The 8,991-nt window shown below is 43.5% G+C and overlaps 1 long non-coding RNA gene across 1 annotated transcript; it reads left to right on the top strand.

The window, feature by feature from the left end:
• Positions 1 to 2,895: 2,895 nt before the first annotated feature.
• LOC135187947 (uncharacterized) lies at positions 2,896 to 5,796 on the top strand. Its single transcript, XR_010307514.1, has 2 exons — positions 2,896 to 2,959; positions 4,485 to 5,796. It is a non-coding gene; the product is annotated as an uncharacterized LOC135187947 (long non-coding RNA).
• The last annotated feature ends 3,195 nt before the right edge of the window (positions 5,797 to 8,991 follow it).

Here is an 8,991-nt window from a genome sequence, read left to right on the forward strand (position 1 = left end):
TGAGCAAGTGGATTGATTTCTGAGGGCTTGTTCTGTCAGTTTAGAGTAGGAGCTCTCTTCTGCTTGCTTTGCTTTCACAGGTCCTGTTTGAGTGTGCTTATTTGGCTCCTGGAAAATGCTACCCTATCAGAGGCCCATTCTATCCTCATCTTGAGGATGCTAGGCCAACCCAAAATACTGTAAAATAGCACTTCCTATTTCCTCTTAGGAAAACAGAGAATTCATTCTGCAGAATGGAGGGAGTCATTCTTTGACCCATCTGCAAGATAAAGAAGTTGGTGAAGGAGTCTTTCAGTAACTGCATGTAGGTAATTAAGTCTGCTCCTCATACACAGGAGGTTAGGATCAGCCTAGCTATAAACACCTGTTGCTTGCTGCTCTTGCAAGCTAACAAGATGGGGGTATTAAGAAAGCTTAGAGAGACATTGCACTCCATGTGGATACAAGAATTAGGTGTACTTTAGGGAAGGAAGACAACACCACAGGGAAGCATTAAGAAGTGACAAGAGGATGGGACTTGATATGGAAAGCGGGACTTTTATTTGGCTGTAGTAGGATGAAAGAACAGACAATAGATAAGGGAGAGCTGACTGATGGTTCTCCAAGTCTGGATCTGCTAGCAAACGTTTAACTCAACATGAGCATGGGTATTTCCCCTTATGTTTCACTGGTGGATATAAGCAGCTGTTCCTGACATTAACTCTCAGCCAAGAACTGTGATGTATCTTTGTGCAATTACCCTTTCTGGAAGTCAGTCCATTGCTTTCCTCTGACTCCAGTAGATAGATGTTTAAGCTGTGGTACATAGTGTCCATGATGATGATACTTTTTTTTTGGTGTTTTATTTTCATAGGATGTCCCAGGAATTTCTTTTAGGATATATATGACACATCCTCATTTTTAATTTCACTCATCAAACATTACCTTTTGATATTTGTTCAGGATGTAGTTCTACAAAGCCAAGTGGTGTCCCGTGGTTTCCAGGAACAAACCAGACCAATGAAGTGAGAAATAACTGCAATAAACACAGTGCAAAGACTAGGGAAAAGAAAACGGATGCAGCATTGTAAGGAGCAGTAAATCTCCTTGTATACCCATGGTGATAATTAGCAACACTTGGTTAAAGTTTCATGATGTCCATTCACAATGCTAAGGTTCCAGCAAAAATTCTTCACTCTGAGGAATATTCAAAGTCACTTTTCATCTGGAAGGTGGTACAGAAGCCAGCAGACATAGGTCCTTCCATGGGTTTTTAAACCTGGTCTTTTATACCACAGGTGTGTGATTCTGAAAATGTCATTGCCAAATATCTTCAGATTTTCCTATGGAATAGAACAATGAAAAAGGCAAATTCTATGGTTTTAGACTGGAGAAGCAGAAGCATTTCACAAGAGGACCAACTTCACAATTGCTAACAAATTTTCCTACAGTCAAAACAGATGGCACAGATCATTGCACACAATAACCCCTTCACATGGATATGCCACAGATGGATCCAAATTCAATTTCTCTTCTTAAAAAGCATCTGCAGTTTGCAGTGAATCACTGGAAGGAATCCCATGACATTTCTGCCCACCAGAAGACACTTGATTTCTTGGTGTGCACTTCTAGTGAAATACTTTTTATATCAATAATTTCCAATAGCCCAGGTTTTAAAAGTACTTCTCCTCAGCAAGGTTACAGCTCAGCCTGACAGATTTCAGTGACAGAATTTTTTAACCAGGTTGGAAGAGACCTCCAAGATCATCCAGGCCAACCTAGCAGCCAGCCTAGCCAGTCAACCAGACCATGGCACTAAGTGCCTCAGCCAGGCTTTGCTTCAACACCTCCAGGGACAGCGACTCCACCACCTCCCTGGGCAGCCCATTCCAATGCCAATCACTCTCTCTGCCAACAACTTCCTCCTAACATCCAGCCTAGACCTCCCCTGGCACAACTTGAGACTGTGTCCCCTTCCTCTGTTGCTGGTTGCCTGGGAGAATATGACCAACAAGAGTGTGCAAAGGTTATTTTATCAAATCCAGGTAGATCTAGAGTGATAGACAGACATCTCTAAGGGGCAAATTCAAAGTCTATCTTTTACAGTGGTGAAGAAACCAGTGGTGTGCAAGTTTAGGGACAAAAATATTTATGGGCTCTTTAGGTTGGAGAGCAGGAGACTGAGAGGTGACCTCATTAATGGAACTCCATTATGTAGGGAGATAGAGGAAAAAATAATAGAAAAAAATCACAGAACCACAGAGCATTAGAAGTTGGAAGAGACCTCCAGAGATTGAGTCCAACCTCCCTGCCAAGGCAGGATCCCCCAGGATAGTTCACACAGGAATGTATCCAGGCAGGTTTTGAAAGTCTCCAGAGAAGGAGACTGCACAACCTCTCTGGGCAGCCTGTTCCAGTGCTCCATCACCCTCACTGTAAAGTTTCTCCTTACGCTGAGGCGAAACTTTCCGTGATCAAGTTTCACAGAATCACAGAATGTTAGGGGCTGGAAGTGACCTCAAAAGATCATCCAGTACAACTGCCCTGACACAGCAGGATCACCTCTTTTTTTTCTTTACAGTCCAGTTTTCATTTTTATTATATTTTTATCCCACTTCTCCCCCCTCTCCCTCCTTTCCTCTCCATCTCCTCTTTCCCTCATCTTCCTCCTTTCATCTTCATCTCCTCTTTCCTCACATCTTCCTCTCCATCCCCTTCCTTTTCCCTTATCTTCCTCTTTTCTTCTCCATCTCCCTCCTTTCAGCACCACCTCCCCTTTTCCACCACACCTGCCCCTTCCCCACCCCACCCTGCACTTTCCCCTGAACCCAGAGCACCTGGGCTCTGCTGGAGTCTCCTCCCACCCCAGGTGTGACCACTTTGCCCTCCCTGCCCACTCCCCTTTTTAATGGGTCCCAGGAAAGGCAGAAGCCCCAAGTTTGCCCATCTGGGCAGAGGGATCCTCCTCCTCTCATCCCTGGTGAGTCCCCATGGTGTGCACTGGGTGAATGGTGGAGGGGATTCAAAGGCCGGGGGGCCTGCTGGCCCCCCGGTCAGGCAGGATAGGGACTTGATGATTGCTCTAACATCACCCACGGCTGCTGGTTGGGTCTCTTTACTTAGGCTGAGCTCCTCTATGTTCAGTTGCTTCTTTCAGCTTGCTCCCCATGAGCTGAAATGCTGGGCAGAACTGGAAGCTCAGGGTGAGCAGTTTTGTGTTGTCATAGAATTGTTTTGGTTGGAAAAACTCTCCAAGATCCTCAAGACCAACCAACTCGATGATCCAGAGAAGGAGACTCCACAACCTCTCTGGGCAGCCTGTTCCAGTGCTCTGTCACCCACACTGTAAAGTTTCTCCTCATGTTGAGGTGAAACCTTCTGTGTTCCAGTTTGTAGCTGTTGCTCCTTGTCTTATTGCTGCTAACCACTGAAAAGAAATTAGCCCCAACCACTTGACACCCACCCCCCAGACATTTGTACACATTAATCAGATCTCCTCTCAGTCTTCTCTTCTCCAAACTAAACAGCCCCAGGTTTCCCAGTCTCTGTCCATAGGGAAGATGCTCAAGTCTCCCAGCCATGCTTGTGGCACTCTGCTGGACTCTCTCCAGCAGGTCTCTCTTGAACTGGGGAGCCCAAAACTGGACACAGTATTCCAGGTGTGGTCTCACCAGGGCAAAGTAGTGGGGGCAAAGGACCTCCCTAGACCCACTGGCCACACTTTTCCTGATGCACCACAGGACACCATTTGGTCTCTTGGCCTCAAGGCAGAACTTGCTCTCCACCAGCTCTCTAGCCTATGCAGAACTTGCTGTCCACCAGCGCTCCAATGTCTGTCTCCACAGAGCTGCTTTCCAGCAGGGCAGCCCCCAGCCTCTGCTGGTGCCTGTTGTTATTCCTCCCCAGATGCAGGATCCTGCACTTGTCCTTATTGAACTTCATATGGTTAACCTTCATCTGGTATTCAGCCCGTTCAGGTCTCGCTGGGTGGCAGCACAGCCTCAGAGGTGTCAGCCACCTCCCCACCCTGCTTTGTATCATCAGCAAACTTGCTGAGAGTGGACTCAGTACCCTCATCCAGGTTGCTGATAAAGATATTGAACAAAACTGGACCCAGTTCTGATCCCTAAGGAACACCATTGGCTACAGGCCTCCAACTTGACTCTGTGCCTCCCCCAGGGCTTTCCAGTCTCTGGAGGACTTTCTTTATGGTTATACCAATTCACTCTTAATTTCCCTTAACCTACACCAGATATTCTGTACGACTTAAACTATTTTGCACAACAATCTTTTGAGCGCTTGAGGCATTCCCTCTACGCTTACTTGTGGAGCCCTGGTGGACCATGACCCTGTTAGGCAGTAACGAGGTGTGACTGAATGGCTACTTCCTGTCTCAGGCATTTGAAATGAAGATTCAGCAACTAATTGAATAAAATAAAAGGCAGGGGAGGATTGTTGCTCATTTTCAGCTCTTAACTGGAGCTTACTTGTTTTGATATTTCTAGGAATAGATTTTCTACTGGAACGAATCTGGATTTCTCCTGGAATTATTGATTGTTATTAGTACTGTCCCTGTGTGAGCAAAGCTTTAAGCAGAATTTTCTCCAGCTGCATTTATATTCTCTTGGAGTTTGTTTTCTACCATCCACATTTGACTCCCAGCATACCTGATGGCAAATGAATTAAGTTCACATGCTCAACCGTTTGCATCGGAAGTGATGGATTTTACAGGGGACGAGACATCAATAGATCAGGTTTCCTCAAGCCATTTAGAAGTGCCCGAGTATAGAGGCAATTAAATAAAACATATACAGGTCTGACTGCATTCTTCTCAGCTAGGAACCAGACACAGAAGTGATTATGCAATGCCAGTCACAAAGGTGCTGACAAAAATTACGCTCAACGAGGCAAGCACATTTTATATGGGATCAGACACTGTTTATTAACAAGCACGGGAGTAGCAGGGTCATACACAGGAAGAGAAGGAATACATTTATACTCTGTTCCCAGCTAATAAATTTTATGGTAGCTTTAATATTTTTAGGTATGCTGCTGAAGGGAAGTGTTATGAGAGCCAAAGAGAAAGATTTAAAATGCTCTAAAAAGCTATAATCCTGTTTATTGGAATTTTAGTTTAGTGGGTTGCTTGCTCTGAAATAGGCTCACAATTATGCCTCCATGTAATGTGAATTAAACACATCTATCTGACCAAGGGAAAGAAATGGTAAATTAGGACTAGCAATGATTAATAATCAATACAGCACAGATTCCAGAAATAATTCAGCAAAATGTTTTGCTATTTGTCACAAACTGCACTTGAACTGAAGCAGAAAAATCAAGCAAACCCTATCAGCTGCCATGCCAAGTGAAAAACTTGAGAAGCTTCCACAAAACATGCAGGTTAAATTAATTGGAGGCAGTATTCACCCTTAGGCATCACTGCTTACCAAACTCCAGGAACTGGCTGGGATCCCTGGGAAGTGTGGATGTGGTGCCTCAGAGAACAGCTCCTCAGCCCCTGCCTCTACAGCAACATCTGCTCCACCATCACAGAGGCCACCAAAGAAGCCTGCTTAGTCTGTCTTGACTCCCCCCCCAGACTTTTGGCTGGTTTCAGTGAGCAGTCAGATGCTTACAGGGACTCTGCCCATCCACATGCACACAAATGACCTCTTTCCTTTGGGTCGTTTATCCAGATTAGGAAATATCTTTGGATCAAGCCTTGTCTTGCAAAGACAAAGAGTTGCAGACTTTAGTTATTATTTCAGCTCTCTAGTTGGTAAAACAGTCTGATGCTTCTGGGTGCCTCGAGCACAAGATTCCTGACGTTTCCATTTGTAACAGCATAAAGTCCATCGCTCCAGTGTGAGCTTTGCTAGCACTATTTTTCTAAGCTTCACTTGGTTAGGGGTGGGAGTAGATTATCCTGTGCATTTGTCACGATTTGATGTGCTTTCTGTGACAGAGGCAATAGTATGGACAGGCACCAGTAACAAACCAGTTTTCACAGCTCAGTAGGTATGTATGAAAAAGCCTGGTTCATCAGCTTGCAGAGTTCACTTGTGTCTTGCTTTTCATTGACTCTTACAGCTCATGTACTTACAAGGTGGCTTACAGTGCTGCACTTGTCATGGATTTTGTGAGACAGTGGAGCTCTGCAGGTTTTGTTTATCTTTAGAGGTTATTACTTGCCAAATTCAGACTGGTCCCTTTTTGCCCTTTGTAAGAAGAAAATGATGTGATAGGTTATTATCCCTTCCTGTGGGTGCCCCTTGACTTCTGCCAGAGCAGATCATAGAATCAGTCAGAGTTGGAATGGACCACAAGGATCATTTAGTTCCAACCCTCCTGACTTGGGCAGGGACACCTCACACTAGATCAGGCTGTCTAGAGCCTCATCCAGCCTGGCCTGAAAGCTGGGAGCAGGAGAAATAACGAAGCTGAATAGGCAGCTGAAGGAAGCAGCACTCAGATTCAGCTGAATCTGAGTGATGGCAAAATAACTGTTTCAGACACAATAAATTGAAGGTAGAGGATATGAAGTAAGTATTTAAGGAGGCCAAGTAGAGCTTGTCCTCCTCACCTTTGATATCAAATATTTCTCCATGCACACAGAGCAAACTTTGAAGTATTGCAGTCAAGAGCCTTTTAACAAGCACAGTTTTACTTGTACCCAGTTTATAATTTTCCCTTGCATTTATTAGCAGAATGTTACAGTTCAGGAAATGCAAGTAAGGGTATGAACAGTCTCCAATCCTAGAACAAGATGCATGCAGCAGTCAAGGATCCCTGCCAGCCATCCACAGGCAGTGTTGTGGGCTGGTGTGGATTTTTGGAATGGTTTTGGTTGGTTTGCATTTGATTTTTTTTTTTAATTGCATGGCCACAGTTTCACATTTATTGGCTCAAATTTCATGCCATTGAAGGAGACTCTCTGTTCTTGGACTTAACAGATTACTGCTGGATTTGAATGACTGCAGTTGTTTTCACCTTGGTTTGTGATATTAAGTTTAGTAGTAATGTTAATCTCTGTTAATTAGGTAACCTCCAGCTGCCTGCTGTTACATTAATCAATCTTTTATCTGGAGAAGCATATCATAACCAGGGCAGTGTCCATTTATTCTGGTGCTAGGACACTGTGGAAGCTCTCCTTTCTTCCTTTCCTACATAGTGACAAAGCAGTTGCTGGTAACAGCTCTTTGCTGCATTAACCTTAACTCCAGGACATTCACAAAGCAAGTTTATATCATCAGATCCTACAAGGAGGATTACTACTGTAATTTATACCACAGCCAGTATGCAGCACTTTATTAGAATGTAGAATGATATGGTTTTGATCACTTCAAAATGAATATTTTTTACAGTTTAATATTGAACTACTTCAACAATGTTTCTATAAGCAGGGACCCACCTGTCTAATAAAATTCAGCAAACATGGACCTGTATGAAAACTCAAATATTTCAGTTTTGGGCACAAAATGTTTAACAGCAATAAAAATGAAATCTATACTCCTTGTCTTTTTCCTCAATGGATTTATTTTCTCCCCTGTTCCTGATACAGCAAATGTTTGAAGATGAAAAGGAAAGGTAACTTTTGCTCTTTGCTGAGGACAAAAAAAAACCAGGAGAGCAGTCCTATTTTATTCTTTCAAAGTAACTGCTAGAAGAAACATGTATAAAGCCCCTTCTTTTCTACAGTATATGCTTAAAAAAATTCTGAAAGCCTACTTAAACTCCATTTTGCAAGGCTAACTCTCACATTGTCATAGAATCATTAAGGCTGGAAAAGACCTTTAAGATAATCGAGTCCCTCAGATGCTTGCTAGAGATCCCAGGTTGCATGGAGACACTTTATGGTGTGATCTAAGAATGGGCATTGCCAACTCCTTGCACCATCCTGACGCCACCAGTTTCATTTCTTCACAGGCACAGCAGTGCTCATGACACACAGGAGGTGCCTTGGGCTGAAAGGTGCTGTGTCTTTCTGCTCTAACATACAGTCAAATAATCACCCAGAGTATGGAAACAGATGTGCCCTTAGGCTAGCCCTCGAGGAACTGTGCCAGCTTTTTAATACTTAATAACAATGTGGCTTAAGGGAGATGGCACTTTCATAACAGTGGAAAGACATTTCATAAGGGAGAGCCACATTTCACACAGAACAACATCACACAAACTCCTTGACTCAACTGAGGCATTATTCTCTTAGTGAAATGTTTTGCATCTGACAGACAGTGCTGCCAGAGTGCTGATGCCAGTCACACAATTTACTGGCTATGTTTTATATTCACACAATTCTTTCTTCTGGACTTCACAGAAAGGACCAAGCTTCAGAACTGGATTATGTGGGACTATTTGAATTAGTTTCTAGTTTCCTAATCATTCTCTTGTTCCAAGCTTAGAAAAAAAGCCATTCAAACATGAAGAGCCTTTTTGGTTCCAAGGTCGGATAAGGCTAGGAAGCCCACTGAATGCTAATTCCTGATCTGAGAACTTGAAGGCTGCCAAAACTTGACTCTGAAATATTAAGAGAATAAGAATGCACATGCTAAGAATGCATTTCTGCATTAAAATCCACAGGAACTGGAGATGCTTCACAGTATCATAGGATTTGGCCTGAAATTCCATTACAAAAAGCAGGAGGGAAAAGCAGAGTATTTTTCACAGCTAGGGCTGCTGCAATCCTATGATGGAAAGAGGCAGAAGCACAGAGAAAAAGACTGCTGAAAGACCAGATGTTAAAGACCTTTCACACTTATGCTGTAAAAGATCCTACCAAGACTCTCCTGGAAAGCAGTGAAAGCTCACTGTGGTGATCTTCTATCACTTTTAAGATTAGAAAAACTCTGCCTGAAAGAACTAACACAGAAAATCCAAACCACCACCCCCAAACCCAACAACAACACACAAACAAACAGAAAAAGAAACCCAACACTTAAATACTTTGTTGCTTTTACAGGAGTGTCAGAGCCACAAGATCTTTAACACTCACTAGAAGTTGCCGTCTCTGCC

Source organism: Pogoniulus pusillus, chromosome 28 (genome assembly GCF_015220805.1).
Source record: "Pogoniulus pusillus isolate bPogPus1 chromosome 28, bPogPus1.pri, whole genome shotgun sequence".
In the NCBI taxonomy this organism is placed as follows: domain Eukaryota; kingdom Metazoa; phylum Chordata; class Aves; order Piciformes; family Lybiidae; genus Pogoniulus; species Pogoniulus pusillus.